The sequence below is a fragment of the Acanthopagrus latus genome, chromosome 23 (genome assembly GCF_904848185.1).
Source record: "Acanthopagrus latus isolate v.2019 chromosome 23, fAcaLat1.1, whole genome shotgun sequence".
Lineage (NCBI taxonomy): Eukaryota > Metazoa > Chordata > Actinopteri > Spariformes > Sparidae > Acanthopagrus > Acanthopagrus latus.
The window spans coordinates 11,888,116-11,910,643 of NC_051061.1; the positions used below are offsets into that span (position 1 = coordinate 11,888,116).

The window sequence follows — 22,528 nt, forward strand, 5'->3', positions numbered from 1 at the left end:
CTGGCGAGATTTAATCGTCGGCATGATCAAGGCCCCTGAAATCGCCGTAACTGTTTTCAGGGCAGTTTTGTTCACAGAGGAAGTTACCAAAGAGGGAACAAAGGACTTTCATACTGTTGCTCTTAGAGTCCTGCTGTGAGGAATCGTCTGACAAAAAAAGATAACAAGTTTGGTCAACTCAGTGGTCGTGTAAAGGACACGAAACTATTAGAAGATGTTAATAGTGCAGCTACCACTGACATTTCAGTAGCAATGTACTGGATCATGCAAAGTCGGAATGCTTAATTGCCTTGGCCAAGGAGGTTGGGTTCTCACCCGTGTCCACCTGTGTCCATCTTTTGGTTGGCTTGTCAGCAGGATTACACAAAAACACAAAAAACAGACTTCTGCAAGAAAAAACTTGGATGGACGACGAGTCTCAGCGCAGAACGGACCCCATTAACTTTTTTGTGCAGAAAGTGACAGATCGTCACTAGACATTGTCCAACCCTTGTCTCAAAACACCCTTAAATTAAATCCATTTATATCAAAGCATCATGATTCAAAAAAGTGTTTGTTTTTTTATGCTCTGAAGAAAGACTCTGGTTGAAATGTTATTCAATGATTCAAGCGCTGTTAATAAAGTTTAGCATTTCCCACCACTTTCCCTTCTTATCTCTTCCGGCCTGCTTTGATCAGGCAGGGCAGGTGTTTTCTGGAGCTCTGACTTCATTAGCTTTCATAGGTTGTGGCCGCCGAGATAACCTTCAGGTTCAAGGAGTCATGGCATGAAATTCTTCCCATTTCCTCTCCGGGCGTTGCATGTGAATTCGAAAAAACCACACAGGGGACATATCTTCCCCTCAAAGCCGAAGCGCACCGGACGCTCGGTTCCCCTAAAAAATGTATGTGAGGTGGGCGTAGCTCGAGCACTTATTAGATCTCGCAGACACGTGTGTTACCTATTCATTATACCATTTAGCATCTACCAGATATAATTGACGTACGGAAATATTTCTAAATAAATCAGGCGGCATTCCTTTTTTCTCCGTCGCTTGTCATCATGCAGTCATTCCTCTAACGGCCCCATTTCTTTTTATAACACTGAGTGATGACTCACAGCTCGGTCAGCCGCCGCCTGGATCTGCTGAGTCCAGAGTTATTCCCTCGTCACATTCGTCATGTTTGCCTTCACCTTCTGATCATTTAGTATTTAAAACAAGGCTCAGGAAGAACATTGAAAATTGGACGTAAAACCTACCCTGTTACTAGTGACTGTCTGGTTGCTTAGTTTCGAGATGTGGAAACGTCTTTTACCAAAAAATGTAAAAAGTTAGATTTTGAAACCTTTTACTCTGAAACCTCTTTATAATGATGTCTGTTTAGGTCTATGTAGCCCTTTATTTTATTTTTCTACATTTGATTTTATATTTGATTTTATATGTTATGTTTTCTACATATACTTCTTTATGTTGTATTCTCCTTGTTTAAGATTCACTATGTTCGCTTAAATCTGGTTTCTAACTTTTCTGTTCAACTGATTTCTTTGTAAACTATTCTCACTTTCAATAAAGTATATTTAAAAGAATCCTGAGCATTTTTTAAAAAGTGCATCACGTGCATGACACAACTTCATATTCGCCTTCCCTGTGAGTTGAAACATTTACAGTTACAGCGATTTCCAGGAGTGTAACCCTTCGCCTCTCTGCCAGAGAGACTCACTCTGAGGTTTACCCTTCCATCACCGCCACTGTTACTGGTTTTGTTGCTAGGAGACAGCTGCTACTGTTGGCATGTTGTGTTGAAGAGGGACTTGAAAGAAGAACATGTAATTGAGGAAAAAAAAAAGAAAATCAGGGGTTTATTTTGGCAGTTTTCAGCAGAGATTAGCACCAGAAATATCTGTTGGGCCGACTACTAGTCTCGCTGAAACAATTAAGATCTGATTCCTTTGTTCATTTATCTGATTTGTAATACAAGTTCATGAAAAACCATAATATGTTCTAAACTAAGTGCAGAATAATACACTGTCAGTTCTGCTTTAAGCGGCAAAATTGTGCTTAAAGAGTAAAACAAGCAGAAAGCAAATCTATGTACTGTCCAAATGTGTACCTCTCGGCCCTGTCACAGGGTGTGTGTGTGTGTGTGTGTGTGCTGTCGCGTGTGCTTTCATGTGTGACCATTATTCCTCCTCATCACAGTGCATTTTGACACGGGACAAGCTTGTAGTCTGTCACTCTCCAAACTCCTGCAGGCCGGGTCAAACATCAGCCGGCAGAGGTGCCGAGGAAGGTGATGAAAGAGGAGGAAAATGGAGGGAAAATAAACCGAAAGGAAAAGTGCTTGGAGACCCGTCAGACCCCCAGTGCGCGTTGATATATTGGCCTAACCTTCATGGCCAGATTTCACACACTCTGTCTCTCTGCTGTGCCCTCATTACGGAGCCCGGGCTGAGTTAGTTCTGGACAGTGACGCTGTTGGCTTTTAGAAAAAGAATGCCTCGGACACACTCACTGTCTTGTTTTTAATTGTTAGTCGTGGACAGACTGATACATCTTATAACTAAGATCTGTGTAAAAAAACATTGAAAAACAAACAGGTAATGAGTGTGTCCTCTCCTGCTGGCCGTCATTCTCGACAACCAACGAGGCAGACGGGCAGGCTGGTCGTCAGGTAACAAAAAACTCAAAGACAAAAGCAGAATCCTGGTCCTCGAGGCCCCCCGCCTACAGGATTCAGATGTTTCCCTGCTCCGACGCACCTGATTTTAGATGAATGGGTCGTCATCAAGCTCTGCTGGAGCCTGATAACTACCATTCATTTGAGTCGAGTGTGTTGGAGCAGGCAGGGGGCCTCAAGGACCAGGACTGAAGAACACTTCTAACAACACCAGCACTGTCAGGACGAAGATGTTGATTTTCATCCCAATGAAATTAGCATTTAGCGGTCCTCGACATTTGATTGTTGGTTGGTGTATTTACCATAATGAGTATATATTATACCTGCTTAACACCCACATGTTAGCATTGTCGTTAGTAGCATGTTAGCTAGCTGACACAAGGGGCTTTTCCACTGGTACAGATGAGCTGAGCTGCGCCGGGGATTGGACCTCTCTGGAGCAGGGCCAGGACTGACTTGTGACAGCACCAACCCGAGACGACCCTTCAAACAAGCCAGGGTCGAGAGACTCGGCTTATGTCTGTGCAGGAAACCTGAGAGAAACGTGTTTTTTAAGGTCTCTCTTGTAGCATCTAACTGAATCGCTGTGGTTGTGTTTTACTGTTACATCATGTTCGGTTTTCAGCCGTTTCAATAGACACTTCACTAAACCTCCACTAAAGACACACATCACTATATAAAAACACACCTTCAAGCGGTGGAAAAGGCTAGTTGTGATTCCTGGTTGTGTTAAACCGAGCCAAGCTGAGCCAGCACATGCGTGTGGGAAAGCCTCAGTAGGGATTTAGCCTCTCACAGAGCTGCTGGTGTGGCAGCAGACTGAGTGCTGTTTGGACATCCCTTTGATAGAGAGATGACCTGTTGAGGATTGCTTTTTTTTAATGCTTTCTGTCCAATTAATGCCAGGATAAGCCCATTCTGTCCAGGAAAAGGGAAGGAGCAGGTTTAAGACTGAATGTGAATCAATAATGCATACACGCGTGCACACACACACACACACACACACACACACACACACACACACACACACACACACACACACACACTCCTTTTTAAATAAGATATTAAGTGATTGCTATTGAGCGATTCCTTCAGGAAGTGTTTCACTCTTGAGGAGAAGAAGAAGTGGAAAATGTATTGCTTGGCTTTTAATTAACAAAAAGCTGATAAGGGGTGTTCTGGGTTGGCTGAAGGTGTGTGTGTGTGTGTGTGTGTGCGAGTGTACGCCTGCAGGTTCACGATGTCGAGGTTCAGCGTGTGCCGCGCACTAAAAGGGTTTGCTATGCAACCAGACACATAAATACGGAGTTTAATGAGCTCACATAAAACGCAGGTGCACCCGTGTGATACGAGCACGCAGGATGGTGCCCATGGGTGTATGGCATCGTCACGAAGGGAGTGTTTCTGCTCGCCGTGCAATAATGCAGTCTCACAAGAGCGGGGCTCTGAGGAGCACGGGCTCCATCATGCCCTCACAGGACCACACTTGTGAATGCTGAGCAGATATTCTCCCTTGTGACGACGCTTCTCGTGCACGCGCCTGGTTTAAGCACCAAACACATTTGACACCCACCAAGTATCACCTTTAGGGATCTCACCTCTGGTATTCACCGTCTTTAAGATTTAAACGCCAGTCTTGTTTTCTTCTTATGTATTCACACCCATTCACAAGTTATACATATGTATTTGTTTTAGTCTCATATATAATTATGTTTTGAATATCAAGCCAGTGCTCTACAGTGCTTTCAATAAGCAGCTGTTGCAGGCCAAACCTCTGCATGTAAACTACAGATCTGTGCCATCACGCATGATCTCATTTATTCAGGTCAGTTTGACGATTTGATGTTGCAAGAAGAGCAAAAACCCACATGCAAACTCAAAAACAATATACAGTGATATATACGGTGAACACACCTCATCCCTACTGATATTATGATATGATGATACGATACAGCACAGTGGTTATCATTAATTATATACTTTCAAATTCATGCAGCAAACAATTTCAAGTGGTGTTTTTCTATTCATGTTGAATTGTGTATTTTGTTCAGTGACGGACTGGTAATCTGAAATTTGGGCCAATCAAAAAGCAGCCCAAAGATAGTTTCTCTCGGACCACTTCAAAGCATCAATAAAGTTCTTGACCTAATTAATAAATGAAATTCGCATTTCTCTAACTCTTTTACATCAATTATTAGTGCAAGCTCATCAGAAATTGTATACCACACACGAGTCTCTATATCACAGTCATGGTTACCATATACAGTCACGAACTCTTATATCAGTCTGCATTGTTTTGTAGCGAAATTTCTTATCCAGATGTTCATAAACGTGCATGGTTTGAAATAAAACAAATCTACCTGCATTTTTTAAAAATTAGTTTGCAAAAAATAAAACGAAGCAATGCCTTCTGGGAATTTCGAGACTGACTCGAGTGGACCGTCTGCGGGGTTGTTGAAAGTTAGAAGTTGGAAGTTGGAAGTTGACTGAGATTAATCTAGCAAAAATTTGAATCAAGGCATCAAGTGACACAAGGAGGGGAGCGGAGAAAAGAGAGGGAAATCTCAGAGAGCACTGTTGGCTGACGTCGAAAAATGCTGCTAACTGACTGAGTGGTTTTTAAAATCAAGTGCAGCTTGAGCTAGCACTAGCGCTAATACTGCTAGCACTAATGTTAGCGACACAGCTGAGCCAGAACACCTGGGAGAGAGACAGGACAGTGAGGAATATGAGCCAGAGGAGGATGAAGAGGTGGACATGGAGAACTGCGTGAAGGTAAGACACGTTTTCATTATGGAGCGGCTGGCTCTGATGACTTATTAATTTGTTTTACGCATTGTTGTTGTGCCTTGCTCTGGTGCAGTTGTTTATAGCACGGGAGTTTACGTTCACTATCACTGGGGCAACCAGCAGTGCGTGTTCTTTACGTGCGTCAAAAGTTGCGCAGGCCGCTGGTGGGTGAAAATGCCAAGGCCGTATTATGTTCCCAGTCCATCACTGGTGTTGTTGAATAGTGGCTATCTTAGGTGTATTTTTACAATAAAGACAGCCAGACGTGGTTTGGAAAGATTCAGATGCAGAGTCAGAGACATAAAAACGGTACGCAAGTTTAAGGTTAGTGAAGTAAAATCATATTATTACAATAAATTAATGAATTATAATATTTTTCTTATATCAAACCAGAGTGCAGAGAAATACTTGGATTTGATTGATTAATTTTGTTGCCATCGGCTCTGATGTTTCAGTAAATATCAACACTATAGTTATAAAACCTGTGAGTACCACATGATAATCATACATCAATCTTTCTGTGTTTCTTGTCGGTGTGTAATTACGTTTTGTGCCTCTGAGGGGAAGTACAGCGTTTACAAATACACATTACAAATGTAATCATCAAGTAGTGCAACACATCTTGTATTCCCCTGCCACTGGTGACACACGTTTCCCTTCCTTAATAATGGCCGCTGAGTGAGTCATGTTACTCCCTACCTGTGTGTTTTTGTGACGCCTCCTCTGAAGAAATAATAATAGGGCAGCAGACATGTACATGTGCTGTACATGTGCGTGTTTGATGTGAATTGAAAATGCAGGAATACCACACCCAAATGCTGCAACATGGAGATCAGTGCGGCGGCGGTCCCTGTATCTGATCGTCCCTCATATTCCCCTGAGGAAACACAAGCGCACAGAAGGAAAAGGGGATCATCAAGCCGTAAGCCTTAAAATAATTGCAGGAGAAGCCCAGATTCTTCTTACACAAACCAACCCTTTAGTAGAGCAGATTATTTCCGTGTTTTTCTGTTTTTCTATCTACCCCGCGTCTCATTTTGGGATACAGGATTACGCTCCGCTTTGTGGTTGTTTGTAATAAAGGTTCTTTGCCCTGCGAAATGATTACAGAGAATCGAATTTTGGATCAGAGACTATTTATATCAAGTATAATCAGATCCGATGGGACTGGTAGAGAATACAACAAAAAAACCTGTACAGCTTCTGATGTGGGAGAAGACTTAATAAATTGAAGAATAGTACATTTTTGAAATTATAAACACATCTGGAAAAACTCAAAAATGTCTTGTTCATTAATGTCTATAGCTGCACATGTGAAAAGAAGTCACCTGTAGTGACTGCAGGGGGATAAAAATGACTCAAGTAATGTCACTTGCTGGTGGCTCAACCAAATTCTCAGACAAAAACTAATGGTGGTTGGGTTGCATTGTGGGTAATGTAGTAACTGAGCTGACTAGATCACAGCAGCTACAGTTAGCAGCAGTTAGTGGTTACTCTTACCCAGTTTGTTTTGAATATGAATTCAGCAGTCAGCCACTACTTATTGCTCCTTTCACCTCACACTGCTTACTGGAGCAGTGGCTGCAGGATCTCTGCAGGTTCAGGTTCCATGTAAGTGTCTATGGATTCAATAGCCGTACATTTCCAGAAGAGGATTGCTGCAGCACTCTGGTGCTGCGAGGTTTGTGGTTTCTCACAGTGTCATCCTATGAATATATTAAGAAGTGCACTGACTGAGAAACACTGATATATCCATTTCATGACAATATCTGAATGTCTAGAATATATGAAATCCAAGGTCACACCACCCACTTCCATCTGCCCATATGGCTGTGGGAGAACTTGAAGAGTTCTCACAGGAACTCTTTTTTTTACCTTTTGAAATGTGAAGGCTGGTTACTGTGAGGCACAAAAACATCTTTTCAAAGGGGTTCCTGTATGTACGGAGCATTGTCGGAAAGAAAAATATACCGCCGGAGATAATGAGGTAAATATTGCTCTGGTGGTCCCACAGTGCAGTTGTTTTCCTATAAAACATTTATTCCGCTCTGCACTTGATGTTTGGAGAAATTTAATGGGCATTTTAAGCTGTGTGGGGTTTTTTTTTAAGATGAGAAAATATTTTAGTGTTAACTTTAAGAGATGGGTAAAACCCGTGGTGGCAGTGACAGTACTCCTATAAATAATTGACTAAGTATATAATGGCTCACATTACATTTTTAGCCCAAATATTCCTTTAACTAAGAAACACATCAAGGATGGAGGGGGTTGTCTCAGAAGGAGGACGAGGATGCCCATGGGATGGAAGAAGTCTGTGCGAATTCTCGTGCCTGCATCTGGACGGGGCTTGGACGGGTCCCACATCTCCGACTGGGTGACAGGCTTGTCTCCGAGCCAACCTTGGCCAGCTGAGATGGGGGTTGTGGTGGCGGTGGCGGCGGCGGCGGCGGGGGGGCTGGCAGAGTGGGGATTAGGAAGGTGTCGCGCTTTGACAAGGGCGGACAGGACAGCCAAGTGTCAAAGAGTGAGCCTCTCTCTGCTCCTCTCCCTAATGCGCTCTCCTTTTTCTCACCTTGTCGCCTCCTGCCTCGACATTCTTCTTACAATTTATCGCCTAACGGGACCACAAAGACAGTGTCAGTCAAGCTCTCAGGTGCATAATGAGTGAATTCACGTGTTTTTTTGTTGTTGTGATGGGGTTTTTATTTTCTTCAGATGTTCATCCGAGCATTAACTAACTGCCCCGTAGCTCAACGCCGCTTTTGAGTTTTATTTACAACTTCGGCTGCGGTGATTCAAAGTGATTATCAAACTTTTTTTTTTTCCTGCTCCTGAAAGTGCCAAGTCATTATCGGCACGCTCGGAGGAGAAATCCAATGCTAAATAACGCTTCCAGCACAATAGCTCTGTCACACAGGCTGGCGCTGGAAATAAATGAGAGGAGAAACACTGATGTCATCAATCATATTGTTTAGCTTTCTCTTCTCGGCTTTCTCCCTTTTTTTTTTTTTGTCTACGCGTGTGTGCAGCTGAGAGGACGAGCCATGCTTCAGAGTGTGTGTGTGTGTGTGTGTGTGTGTGTGTGGGTGTTTCCACATGTGTGTATCAGCTATCTGTGTTTGTGTCTAATCTCTCTTCTTACTGAGACTCACAAAGGCAGGGGCTCCCCGTAAAGCCCAATAAAAGTGATTAAAAAAGACAGGGGTGGTACAGAGGCACCGCGGAGCAACTGCAAACCTCCCAAAAAGCTGTAATTACTTTTCCCTTCATCTTTCCCCTCTCTCACCGTCTCCAACCGCCTGATTACTTACCTAGGAGAAAATCTAATTGACACAGCAAATTGGCAAACACACTCTGAGAACTTCAGCGCCGAGCCAGTCGATCCCGACTAGATAATTGAGAGAAATATAGCTTCGCACCTTTCCCGGGTCTTTGTGGGAGGGCTTAAAAAGGGGATGTAGTATCTGTCTTTTCAGACTGCTGATTGGAATCAAATAGAGTCAGTAATTACAGATTGGAACACCAGTGGGAAGGCTAAAGACCAAGAAAGAAACAGGGTGAAGAGTTATTTGCGAAGAATTTCCCCACTTTGCTCGTGTTGGAGCCACTTTATAAAGTAGTTTTCGTTGGCCCTGTGTGCCTGTGTATTCTTTGTGTCCCTGTTTGTTTCTCACCTGGTGGCAGAAGCAGTGACGAGTGGAAACTTTCCCTTTCGACTGCCAGACTTGTTTTATCAGTTTAACTTCTAGAGTTTATCCAGGTGAAAAAGTTGTTAAATTAGTAGCTGCGTGTTCGTTTTTCATACTAGTTTAGTTTCGGAAGAACTTGCTTAAGCATTTTGCTGCTGTAAACTGTTTTGGCCATTGAACTTTGATGAAGGCTATAAAATAAAGGTGCAATATGTAAGGATGTGAAGCAATTTACGTTTATTAATCACTTCAATCAATGAATTTTAACAAATCTTCCATCCTAGAATTTCTCGGTTGCCTAGCACGACCTGTGAACTGATTTCTGTGTTAAGAACTTGCCTTTGTTTCGCTAACTAGCTCCTATACAGCTATCACACTAGCTAACGTTAGCACTGAAATAGAGTCTCAGTGTCTAAAGTCAAAGCTGACTTTACTACAAAGTATGTGAGATAAGTTTTGACACTGCAATTTTAGCTGGCTAATATTAGCTAATATTAGCTTGCTTGTTAAGGTGGACAAATTGCTAGCTAGCTATAATAGCAAAATACTGTCTTGAGTGCTAATTCATACAGGCTCCTGGAGTATACAGTATCTGGAGGGTACAATTGGCTGGCTTGCTGTTTGCAAATGACTTTAAGTTAATGTGACAAAGTGCAGCCCATGCAGCATAGCCTAGTTACAGATGGCTGGCTAAGCTTTGCTTACTTGTTGACTGAAGATTTTGCTGGCAAAAATCTGTGTTAGTTGGCCGAAGACTGCTAGCCAAGTGCAATGTGAGGCAGGGAAGCTAACTAGCTAATTTTAATCTAGGGCCAAGCCAAGGTTTGTCCAGCTAGCTGTACATTCTCTGAAAATGACACATAGTGCCTTTAAGACAAAGTACATTGTGACAGAAGTTGTGTTAGCAGACCGCGGATTCATGCTATTCATGTTCAACTGCTGTGAAATCCTCATGTAATTTCACTCATTGTTCAAGTCAAGCCAACACACACAGCTGTTGCTATTTCAAGTGTCTGACTCTTTGTTTTTCTCTTCATAAAAAGGTACTAGATTCTCTCGGCTGACGGGCTAACGTCCTCTGCCCTAGAACAGATGATGTGGCATAAGAAGTGGTTTCCAAGTGGACTGGAGGGCTCTCACCTCAAACATAAAGCGCACTCCATGTGACGCAGCCACTGTGTATGATACCAAGAGAATAGGCTGGAAGCAAACATTGTAGATATGAGTATCATCGGCACAGTAATGTTGAGGACGTAAGGTAACAAAGGTAATTCTCTTCACCTGCATGACTATGATTGAGTTCCTCCTCTAGTCAGCTGTAGCCAAGTAGCTAATAACTGATGGTGGAGGGTGAACGAAGCTGCTGTTGCTAATGAGGTGATGCAATAATGGACTTTTGTTTCTTTTTATTTGGTTACTGTTTTAGTAAGTGGCTTAATTGCATTTTGGGTAATGTAGGATCTACAGTATGTTTTTAAAAAAGAAAGAAGAATGTGTGAAATAAATCTGATTAAGACATCTCTGGTTCTGCTGTATCAGTTTTTTCGTATCATTTGTTTTTAAGCTTTCCATTATGAGTCTGACCGGCTCCTACATTACCCACAATGCAATTTTAGCAACATTTAGTGACATCACTGGAGCCAATTTATCAGGTTACATGCAGGTCCCTCGGGACCCACGAAAGGATTCATATTACTTTTTCCACATATGCATCAGTGCCCCCCCCATGACCTGTAAACACACTTTAATGTTCAGGATCGCTATCTGTCTTTAATGTTTCCCTCTCAAGCCTTCGAGCAGGTCTTCAACATCAACACTTGGCATGAGATGTTGATACCGCATTTGGAAAAACGTACTGGCTTCGATACAGACAGTGCTGCCTCCGCGGAGACAGGATAAACTGTACAATGCTCATGAAAAATAGAAAAATCTGTATGTCAACAAAAATAAACAACCCTATTCTTAAAAAAAAAACAAACGTTGACTTGGATAAACGCAGGGCCGTTTTTCGCCCACTCTCACGTCTTTGTTTTTCTGCGAGAGTCGTCCGCTGTGTTTGTTCAGTTGACTTAGTGGGCTGGCAAAAATGTGACCCTGCTGAAAAACACCGAACCCCTGATCAGCACAAAACAAAGATGAGAACAAAATCGATGCTCCTACTACATGGCTGTCACCCTGCATCACGGCCTCCTGGAGCGTTTGACCTCTGGTCGCTCCCTCTGTCCCTCGGACTGCAGTGTGGAGCCTCGGGGGGGTTCGGCCTGGTTGGTGCAGAGGTCTTGCGCCTGCCTTTTTCTCGGCCTCGCTGCATGTAAGAGCCATGGCAGGCGGGCTCCTCAGGGCGGTCTGCCCAGCGCAGTGACCCCACTGACAGAGAGAGAGAGAGAGGGAGGGAGATAGCAGATGTAACACGGAGTGGGAGAGAGGAAGTAAGTAACTAAGTGAAGGAATATATGTGAGAGGAGAGAGGCGAGAGAGTGCGGGGAAGATAATGAATGAAGAGGGTCTACTGGGAAGGGGGGACGGGAAGTGAAAATGAGACAGAGATGGAAGATGAGCACAGGAAGAAAGTGACAGAAAGAGAAAGGTGTGACAACCAGAGAGTAAATCTTGAGAGACAAAAGGACAGGAAAGAAGAGAGGGAGAGTGCGGCGGGGCCGAGACGGACAGTGGCTGTGACTGCTGCTGAGCAGAAGAGCCCTACAGGCCATTACGGACCAGTCCTCCAAATGTCAGCCAAGTCAGGACCACCCCGGGAAGCCAGCAGGACCCCCTGGGACCTCCAGGAAAGCAGATAATAACTGACATCGGCGAGCGCTACGCACACACACACGAGCACAGCGCTGCCTCCTCTTGCGCTTTATGTTCCAGGAGCGACCACGTCTGGGCGAGCAGCGTTGCCAGGCCTGAATTTGCTCACTCATCTACATGGGGTCACAGACGTCACTACAGCAGCCAACGTGGGCACTACTTTTCCTTCAAAAATCGAAAAAAAACTTTTCGTTTTCTCGCCGGACAAGCTACGACATGGATGATAGAGGGTGATCGCAAAATGGCCTTGTTCTTTCAGTCGGGTATTAACGCACGAGATGTAGAACAGAATGAAAAGCGTCTGTCAGAGAGCGTGTGAAGGAAAGAGAGGGTGGAAGGAGATGGCGAGGGAAAGACGAAGATACATGTAGAGGAGCAGAAAAACAAAAAAGGGTGAGAACAAAGCGCCGTCTCCCTGCTCAGGGGTGTGGAGACAAAGGGAGAAATTAGAGCCAAGGGGAGAGAGGGAGGGAAAAAAAAGAAAGAAAGAAAAAACAAAAGGGAGGCGAGCGGGAAAGAGCAGTCTGATTAATTGAGACAGAGTCAACTGACCGCAAGTCATTAAGCTGCCACTGGGCTGAGCGCCAGTCACTATTCATTCTCCTCACTACCACTCTCTGCTCCTGCGCTTTGAGCCCTGTATCATCCCTGCGTCACCTCCCTGCTTCTTTCACACACTCGCTAACACATGGGCGTAATTCCTTCCAGACAGGAGGCCGTTCTCTCCCCCCCCACCCCCCAAAAAAGAAGAGCTTTTGTCTTCATTAGGCACCCGCTTGGAGGGACGTCATTTGGGGATGGCTGCTCTTGAGTGTGGGATGACGAATGGTGATTGTTCCGCTGCACCGAGACCAAAAAAAAAAACCCAATGCGTTTCTCAAGACATACAGGGGAGGGTGGATGACATAACGTAAGCGCTCGGAAACTAGAACACTGCCGGGTGGTTGAGGTGTTATGTGTTTTTGTGGGATCTGCTCTCATGTTTCCTCCATGTTGACTCGTTCGTGAGCTGAGTTGTGTGAGAACTCAAGGTGATTTACGCTTACAATGAAAGGCCTTGCTGACCTATTTCTGTTTGTTTTATCACTTTCTCGCTCAATAAATGTTATTTTTATCAACTCCTGTCAGAACAGGCTCGTAAAATGTTGAAAATCCACATACTTACCGAGAAAATGCTCTCAGACCTCCACCAAGGAAGGTCAGCGCTCAATGCCAAACCCACAGTACCAATGAATGGGTCCTTAGCTCGACGAAATAAATTCCCTCCGGGATCCCGGGCAGTGAAAAATTCGCCAATGAAAACAAGTCCGAGGCTAATAGACAAGCTTAGTGACTTTCCTCCAGCTCTGGAGAAACCTGCTGTGCTCGGCCAGTGCTGCTGTCAGCTCCAGGGTTCGGCCGGCCTGGCAGACAGAGTGGTTTGATGTTGGGGTCCGTGGAGTAGAGAGGATGGAGCTGGAGCGATCTGTTTCTACTTCAACTATGAATTACAGACTGTTTGGTCAGCAAGCTAATGGATGATCTGTGTCGGGACACACTGGGCCCCTTCCACTGCCGAGTAAACGCACCCATTTTCTGAATGTGTTAATATTCTGTGGGCTGGACTTTGACAATTGCTGCCACAGAAGAAGAGCTCCAAGTTCCCAAACCGATGGCCTGAATGATGAATTTCAACTTATTTAGGTAGATTTTCCCCTTTGATCCATTGTCCCATGGAAGGCCGTGGCTGAGGATGTAGAGTGTGTCATCCAGTGATTGTAAGGGTGTTGTTTCAATTCCCAGGCTGCACGCACCTTGGTCACAAGATTCACTTTCTTAGGCATCGCAATGTTTTTTGTTTTTTTTGTTGTTTTTTTTTTGTCTCAACAGGTTCCATTTGGTGGAGTTTGACCCGAGAAATTGTTTGCTGACCTTAAAGGGAACAGAGAGCCATTAAGTCCAAAATGGGGGAAAGATTTACCGCTGTCTAGTTTTATTTTATTTTATTTATGCCGGAGCATCAACTGCTCCACAAAGGAGACGCGGTTGGCCGACAGTAATGAGACAGAAGCTCTTGGCACAAACGTCGCCGATCTCCTGAGTTAGCTTCCCGTTTTGTTGGTGACAGAACTAGGTTAACTTGCTTTTTGTGAGTTTTGCTTTCTCAGAGAGCTTCAGTCACGCTTTGTTGAGTTAAATGATGTACAAACACTGAGAACGAAAGCCTACATCGCACAAAGACTGTCAAAAGATGCTCTGAGAGCTGCCGTGACTGACGAGTTCCAGCTTGTTCTCCCTTGCAAGGGTGATTCAGTAGGTCTGTAGTGTACTTGTTCACTTTCTAAAAAGACGCCACGTTTAATTCTTCCTTGTCACCCTCCTTATGGCCAAATCAATAACTTTCTGAAAGAATACTGAAAATAAAACGTCTCTGCTCATCTTTTTTTCCGCTCTGGTGCCCCCTCCACAAGTCATGACTTTCCAAATAACACGGTTATCATAAATCAGAAATTGATTATCCAGGATGTGGTGACAGGATCTCTGCGCTCCATCTGGACTGTTATTTTTCTTATTTTACCTTTGCATGCATAAACAGGTCAATATATGAGTATGAGGCTGTGTCACACACCGGCGAGGGGCATCTTCGAGAGCGGCGCCGTGAACGTCGGGAGCGCGGACAACGTCCCGTCGGGTCAACTGATCTGTAGCCAGGGCAGTGACCAGTGTCCTCCTCCTGCGAAAGGCTCACTTAACAGTCCAGTTTGGTTAACTTCTCGCTGCGGGGTCGAGGCCTGAATGTGAAATCAGTGAGACAGGATGGTGCGCAGACAGCGTCCACTGCCAGGGTGCTGGGTCATGCACTCTCAATTTAGTCCATTCAGATAGCCTTCAATCAGCGACTCCTGACAGGGGGAAGAGCGGTGCAGCGGAGAGCTTGATGGGGAGCCGAGATGTGCAGATATCACCGAATGTTTGGCTCGATTAAAGCCGAGTGCATTCTCAGGGTGAGGCTGAGGCCATGTGGCGAATTCATATAGCTTTCAGCTGTTGGGGGGGATTAAAATCGAACGCTCATGTCCGTCTCCAGCTAGCTTACCGCTCACGTCTGCGCAGCAAGTACACTGACAGTCTCGGGCGAACAAGTGCCAACTTCAGCAGTCAAATTAGCACACGAGACCATGGGGGGCGTTCTGCTTTTCTTTCTGTCTAAACCACCAATACATCAGAAATATTCCAGTCTGCCTCACACTCAAACATTCATGTCACCCTCTTCTTTCCCCCTCACTCACAAACACTCGCAGCCCAAGATGATACCACTTCACCCGCCGACTCAACACCGGGCACATTTGCAGGACGTGCCCCATCTCTCAATCACTTCTGCGCACCTCCCGACACTTCCTGCACGCACGCCCATGCAACGAGGGATAGAGGGCGCGCCGGGGGAGGGGGGGGGGAGAACCACTCAAGCTTACGGAAACACCAAATGGTATGGAAACATTGCCCCAAAGCTCAGTCACTCAAAGGGCTCATACCGACTGACTGTCTTTTTCTATTTCCTGCCTCGTGTGAGAGCCGGCTCCATTATCATCTCCATCACCTGCTGTGACAGGGCTGGTTCAATAGATCAACTCCAGCACTGGGGATGTCATCTTGCTCGATATTCTTCAGCCCTGTGAACTGTGCTGTCATTTCTCGGCTCGCCTGGCCTTTTGAGAGACAGTCTAGGAGGCTTACGTGCAGGAAGGGCCACGGTTGCTGCGGTGCATGTGCAGCCAGCAGATCACCGGCTTGGCTCCTTAATATGTCTTTGATGGTGGCCCTGCACCGCGGCTCCGTGCAGCGACAGGTTGGCATTTTATTCGTCTCATGAAACAATGGAGGTGAGAGTGGGGCCCCAAGATTGTGGTTAGAAAATGAACGGTGATTCGCGTTTTGACAGTGGAGTTATTTTATAAGGTGACAGGGATTTATTTAGGTGACAGGCATTACATTTTGTGCAGACAATAAAGATCTCTTGATGTTGAATCCCGAAGACTTTACCACCTTATCACGAGGTTCACATTTGTGGCTCTAGGTGAAATGTCTCCACAACCTTTGGATGGATGACCATGAAATTCAGTACACACACTCGTGTTCCCCTCAGGATGAATGGTTAGAGTTTTGGCAGGTCAAGCTTCCATTATGTCCAAGACATCAGCTTATAATTAAATGATAATGACATTTTTGTCACCCTCAGCATTTTGTTGAGTGCTAATAAGCAAATGTTAGCATGCTGTATGCTAAAGTGGGATGGTGAGCCTGGTAAAAAAAAATATACCCAGCTAAAGTTAGCATGTTAGCTTTGCATTTAGCTCAATAGGACACAGTTCAAACAAGTAGGCAGGCAGCCAACAAATGACCTTCCGCAGGTAAACAGGTTAGCTTATAACAAGTGATAGTGAATGTGATTGGGTACGATCAAGCATGACCATAACCTTAACCCCTACGATTGTCGGCATGGTGCACGATGGCACCGCTCCTTATCCAATAAAAACCCAGAGCAGATTTCATCCCTCGTGCAAAGTGCAAAGCCCTGAAACTGAAATGTCAGAGAAATACTTGTCCAGGTGAGCTGTGAGACTGAACCGCAGCACAAGAGATTACTGGATTTTGAATGGATTCTTCCCCCTGCATGACATTTAAGATGCTCTGTTCTGAATATATTGAACTGCAGCGCTGTGAACAAATATTCTCTGCGTGAACACATGAGTGAGTATGTTTGTTACTTTCTCCGTTCCAGTGAAACTCTGTGAAGTCGCCCCTCGCTGTGTTGATTCCCGCCTCTGTGTGTGTGTGTGTGTGTGTGTGTGTGTGTGTGTGTGTGTGTACTCCTGTGCTGCAGATGTGTTTTCTGGCCTGTCTCTCCGTGTGTCAGTTCTGGGTGGAGGTGTCTCATTACGCTGTAGTAGCTTGTTCTTCCCATCTCACTTCCAGCACCTCAGGAGTGTATCTAGTTTCTGGCTAATGGCCGTCACCCTCTCCACTGGGGACAACCTGACCCAGCTCTGCAGAGCTGTCTGTGAGTCACGCCAGCCGCCCCGGTCCTACCGAGGGCGTATGGATAGCACAGCGTGAGGCGTGGGCCGTAGTTACTTTCATTTTTTAGCTTGCTCATGGAGCTGGGTCCAAAACTCTGAGCCCGCTATACTTAAATTTAACATTTGTTTTCAAATTCGATACTGTTTTTCTAATCTATTTTTAAAATGTTTCAAATGTCCATGAATTTCAGGATATCTTTCCACCCTTTTTTTTTTACTTTAATGACAGTGTGCACTCAAGCTCCACAAGTTTGTGCAAGACCTGATGACTCATGTTATCCCAGCATGACATGACAGTTCTCCTCTGAAGTGCCCCCCATAGATGTCAGTGGGAGGAAAGTCGAGGCTTTGAGGTTTGTTTGGGCTTATTTTCCTGCTGCAGTATGAATCCTCCTCTCACAAAGATCAAACCGGAGGGTGGAGCATGTCTGTAAGGAATGGAGCGGTGCTTCTGCTTGGTCAGGGTGGAGTCAGTTCTGTGCAGGTGTCCAGTTCCAGAGGTGTGCCTACACCCTTCTATGACCAAACTTGGATTCATTAGCATGTAGGACCTTTTTTCAGTCATTCACCACAAAGTCCATAGACCACCTTAGTCGTCGTTTCGCTACATGCTCTCAGAGACGCGCCAAAACAGCGTTCTTTGAACAGCACTTATTGTGACTTGTGGGTTCTTTATTAAGCAAATTCTATATCTGTGATGAAGTTGTGTCTCTCTCTCGGGGAACTGAGCCTGATGCATTGATCCTCTGCTGCTGTGCTCACTTTGGATGGGCCTGGTCGTTCTTTTGACACAACTGATCCAGTTTCTGTAGAGAAATTTCATGCACCGACTCTTAGAACATTTAGTCCAGCCATGATATAACACCAAGAAAGCTCCTCGTGACTTCTGACACTTTGGATTAGTTAGTTATTTTATTTATTTATTTTTTTTATCAATTAGTTAATTAGTTCTGATGCCATATTTCTATGGAGGGTTATAAAGGCTTAAATTGTATGATTAAATGCCTAACTAATGAATTAATACATGTTATGACAAAATGCTTGAATAAAATAGTAGATATGTAATTATGTAATAGAATGCTTACATTGCATTTCCAGTCTGTAAGAATGTTGATTTTTGAGTGTCTTTCCCAACCCCAAAAAAAAAGACCAAATTAAAGGCTTAATTTTCTCCATAAATATATATATATAAAGAAATCACACATTTAATCACATTTTAATCAAATAAATAAATAAACAAATAAATCTTTTCTTTTATGTAGTATTTCCTCTTTATTCTTTCCTTTAATGTCACAACAGAATGTTTGAGAATGTTTCTGAATCCTCAGCTTTTCCGGATGCCGTAAAAATACTGCAGATTGTCAGTGCAGTCTCAGACTTGAACCCTGCTGTATGCTTTTCCTTATCAAGTGCAGGCAGCGTATTTGTTTGTTTGCGCTCGCGTGGCTTCACGGTTTGCGTGTAAGTGTGTGTTTACGTGAGGCCCGCCTATGCCTGCTGTTTGCCCCAGATCAGTCACCAAAAACAGACAAAGGCTGGATGCTGTTTTGTTGTGAATACTTTACACTCCGTCTTGTATCGCGTTTCCCCTCCCACTGGTTTAGCCCTCATACGCCGACACCCGGGGAGACACTGATGCAAGCGTTTTTTTTTCGACAACAGAGGCCTCAGCAGTTTAAACGTATCAGTCATCAGGAGCTGTCTGTCAGACGCGCTATCCCCCCCACCCTGTCTGTGACACTGCTGCTTTTATTGCTGTTCGGTGTGTTTACATGGCTTTCATCACACACTGACAAAGCCGAGGAGCAGTGATACTGATGAGTATCTTTATAATCCCGACAACAACATATTATTAAAAACTGTAAGAAAAAATAAAAACCTGTGGAAAATCACTCTCTCTTGTAATTAAGACAGAGCGAGTAAAAGCATCCGGGCTGTGATGAATCATTTGTTCCGGACAAAAAGCATTACTGAAATGGACCACGACGACCGAGAGAGGAATTAAATAAGTTTCAGAAAACAACAACTTGATTAAGCGCTCCTGCCGCTGACCCCTTTAAAATCAGTCGCACTTAAGAACACTTAAGCGAAATGCCAGGGAGCACCTTCGGGTTTCGGCTGTTTAACTGCTCGGGAGAGCGTTTTGCATAAGAGGAAAGCACTGAAACTCAATAACGCCTCATTGTAATAACCCTTTCGTTGTGTAATACGCGATTTGCAGTGCAAAAATCCGCGGAAGGAGAACACAGTTTCCCTCCGCAACATTCATCGGCGGCTCTCCTGATGCTCTTTTATAAAAGGTTTAGATCTCCATTTGCCAATCACTCACAATCAGCGCACCATTGTGCTTTGAGAGCACCCGACCTCTCGCCAGCGACAGAACTCACCAGCCACAGCCACAGCACCCACTCAGTGACGTTTTCAGTCATCGCAGGCAGTACGTTTTGACATCACATTCAGTGACAGTGATCTGTTGATTTCCAAGCTGTAATATAATGTCCTTGTGTGTGGGTGTTTATAGAAATAAGAAATGTGCATATGTTTTCATTAATCACAGCGTCTGACATTGTGCTTACATCAGATCCGGCGTCATCTGCGCTCATCAAGTCAATCAACTGCAGATTGCTCGGAAAACAGGAGCCTTCGTGTTTTCGTGCACAGCGGTCATAAGCTGCAATCAATCAAGTTTTTTTTTGTTTTTCCGTTTGCACAGATTTTCATTATTTCAATGCCTACACAGGTGACGTCTCAGAGGAGATGATTGGAATGCGCGAGCGCTCTTACACATCCTTTTCTCCAGCTCCCTCATTAAAACAGCTCAATGACTTCTCTCGGCGGCTCATTCCATTATCTGCCCTGCGCTGACGCACATCCACGGCGAAGCCCGAAAGGGATAACCAAGCACGGGCTTCTTTATTTTCTTTGAATCCCTGGATCAAGTGGTAAGACTTTTGTGTTTAATGCTCCGACGAGTAGTCCGGGCTCCTGGATACGACTCCTAACCAGCTGTCTTCTCACAGTAAAGCTCTTTGAAATGAAACTGAATTCCCCCCCCCCCCACCCACTTTAACAGCCTGAGTAAGTAGCTAACTAATAAGGACTGAGGAGGACGGAGCAGAGCGGAGATGTGTCAGGATAATAAGTCAGCGGCAGAATTAAGCTGGCCTTTAAACAGCGCAGGATGTAGTTTCTTTCTGTTTCCCCCCCCGTCTGTCTGTCATTGTCTCTCTCTCCTTCACATTCTCTATCTTTCCCTTGCTTATTCTGATTTCTTTTGTGTTGCCCACATACAGTGTTTTGGAGTAACCAAATAGTAAATTGGAGTAGATTTTATCAGTATAGCAGGTACCACCGGCAACCAGGGCCGTGTGCCAGGTAGGCATTTTCTCACAGGAATGTTGGGGATAATCAGCTACTGGAAACTCTGACTCACTGATCTCCTCTGAGTGTGTGTGTGTGTGTGTGTGTGTGTGTGTGTGTGTGTGTGTATGCACGTGCTTTGGCCGTCTAATTCAGACAGTACATGATATTTGTTCAACCTTTATTACAGCTGGTGGATGCACCGAGATCAGAATTCAGAAAAAGTGTGTAGCTCACCACAAAAAGCTCTCGATGAGGTGAATGCGGTGCCGTCTGCAGTACGTCCTGCCTTTGTTTTGTTTTCCTGGCTCTCTGACCCTGTCTGAGGACTACAGTAATATCATCTGATGGCTCCATAGGTCGCTGTCTGATTCAGCTGCTACCTGACATGATGGACTGAGAGATTGGTCTGGCCTGGTCTGGTCGGCTCCTGTTGTATTGATGTTTTCGCTCAAAATGTCTCTATTTTTGTTTTTCTATTGAAGTAAATATCTGACATTATGGGACATACTCATCTTTACTCTCTGGCACACCATTAGGAAACACTCAGTTACAGCTAGTAGCCTGCTAGCTAAACAGGGGTTTAATCCATTGAGAAGTTTCTAAATCAAACATGTAATATATTAGTTTTAGAGCTTAACATATGCTGGGAGGAGGATTTTGTCATCTTTTGACTGAGTCCAGTTAGCTGGTTAGCCACCTGTGTTTCTGTTAACACACCTGGACATTATGTGTGAAGACAATTATTTGGTGCACCTAACAAGCATCCTACATCAAGCTCACTGGAGCTTTAACAGAAAAGTGGTATCATTCTTCTAGCTAAAGCAAGCGAGCAAAAACGTTTACTATTCCCTAAGGTGCTGACGGGCCTTCATGGCAACAATCCACATATTTCATTCATCTAATTTCCTGTATTTTTTGTGTATCGCTCAGTCCCCTGTTTTCCTCTCACTGTCTCTCTTTCCTCCCTCATCACCTTGTAAAAGTATTTTCAGGATGATTTGGACGAAGTTTTCGCCCATCGGTGTAAATCAGGCCCACGTTAACGACTCTCTTTAACGGCGGTAGTGATTTGAAGGTCATAGGTGGCTTGTTGAGCAATGAATAGCTTTTAATTAAAGGCGTAAATTTTCACCGGGCGGGCCATTAGGGCCGGGTGCCACAAAGACAACAGATTAATTATTGAGATAATAAAGCATCTTTATAACCAGGATGCCCCCGGCCTTGATTTGATTAATCTGCAGGGCTGCAGCTAAACAGTGGACGAGCCGCTAATGAAGACTTCCGCGTGAAGGAGGCTGAATGTATTCAGTGATGAGAGCGCACGCTGTAGAGTCACTGCCAAGATCACATGGTGACAGCAGTTTGATTTCCACGCGCACAAACTCTCCCTTCTTCGCACCTCTCTTGATTCTTGCGTGTGGGGAATCGATCGGTTCGTCGGAAGCCATGCATTTTTTTTTTTACCTTTTTGTTTACCTGCTCTGCTCCCAGCCTCCTTCACATTTATTCCAACAAAGTTTCCCATGCAGGCGAGAAGCATAAGTTGACATTTTAGCACGAAAGATAATTGGAGGAAACAGCTGCGGGCCACAAAATTGAGCCAATTTTCACGCCGAAGCAGCTTCACTTCACTTCACAAGGTCGTTCTGCAGTGTGTATGACAGTTGCGGCATTAATGCAGTCTGGTGAGGGCCGTTTTGTTTGAGGACACACAGCAGTCTTTAGCACACGCGCGCTCTGAAAACTGCTATGTTCTTGTCGTTTCTTTTCTTGGGGGAAGGGAGTTTGGCTCGAAGCCCTATTAAATTCTGGGATCTCAATTCTCAGGGTTTCAACCTACAGTAGAAGTTTTATATATACTGTATGTCAAAAAAAAAAAAGTATCCAGGACACTTGAAAAACCCCAAAAGGAATTCTGTTCTTTTAGTAATAGTAAGGAGTGTACTCTTAGCCTTCGAAGAACTGTATCGCAAAGCTTTCAAGCACCATCTGCCCCCTCACTCTTGAGCCATGCTTGGCGTCCGACACAGCGTGCCCGCATGATCTGATACCATCGTGTCGGTGTTATTCTGGGAATGTCATTATAATTTAATGTCCCATGACCATTCCTAAAAACCTAAAAGAATGTTTTTGTAATGTTGTAATGTTCAGTGACTCTGC

General features: G+C 44.5%; 1 long non-coding RNA gene across 2 annotated transcripts in view; it reads left to right on the forward strand.

Moving 5' to 3' along the window:
- Nucleotides 1-4,890: 4,890 nt before the first annotated feature.
- Nucleotides 4,891-22,528, forward strand: part of LOC119014102 — a 34,264-nt gene continuing 16,626 nt past the window's right edge. The window contains exon 1 of one of the 2 annotated variants that reach the window (XR_005072881.1): nt 4,891-5,433. This is a non-coding gene — a long non-coding RNA (uncharacterized LOC119014102). The remainder of the gene's footprint in view (nt 5,434-22,528) is intronic. The other variant, XR_005072880.1, reaches the window with a different exon arrangement.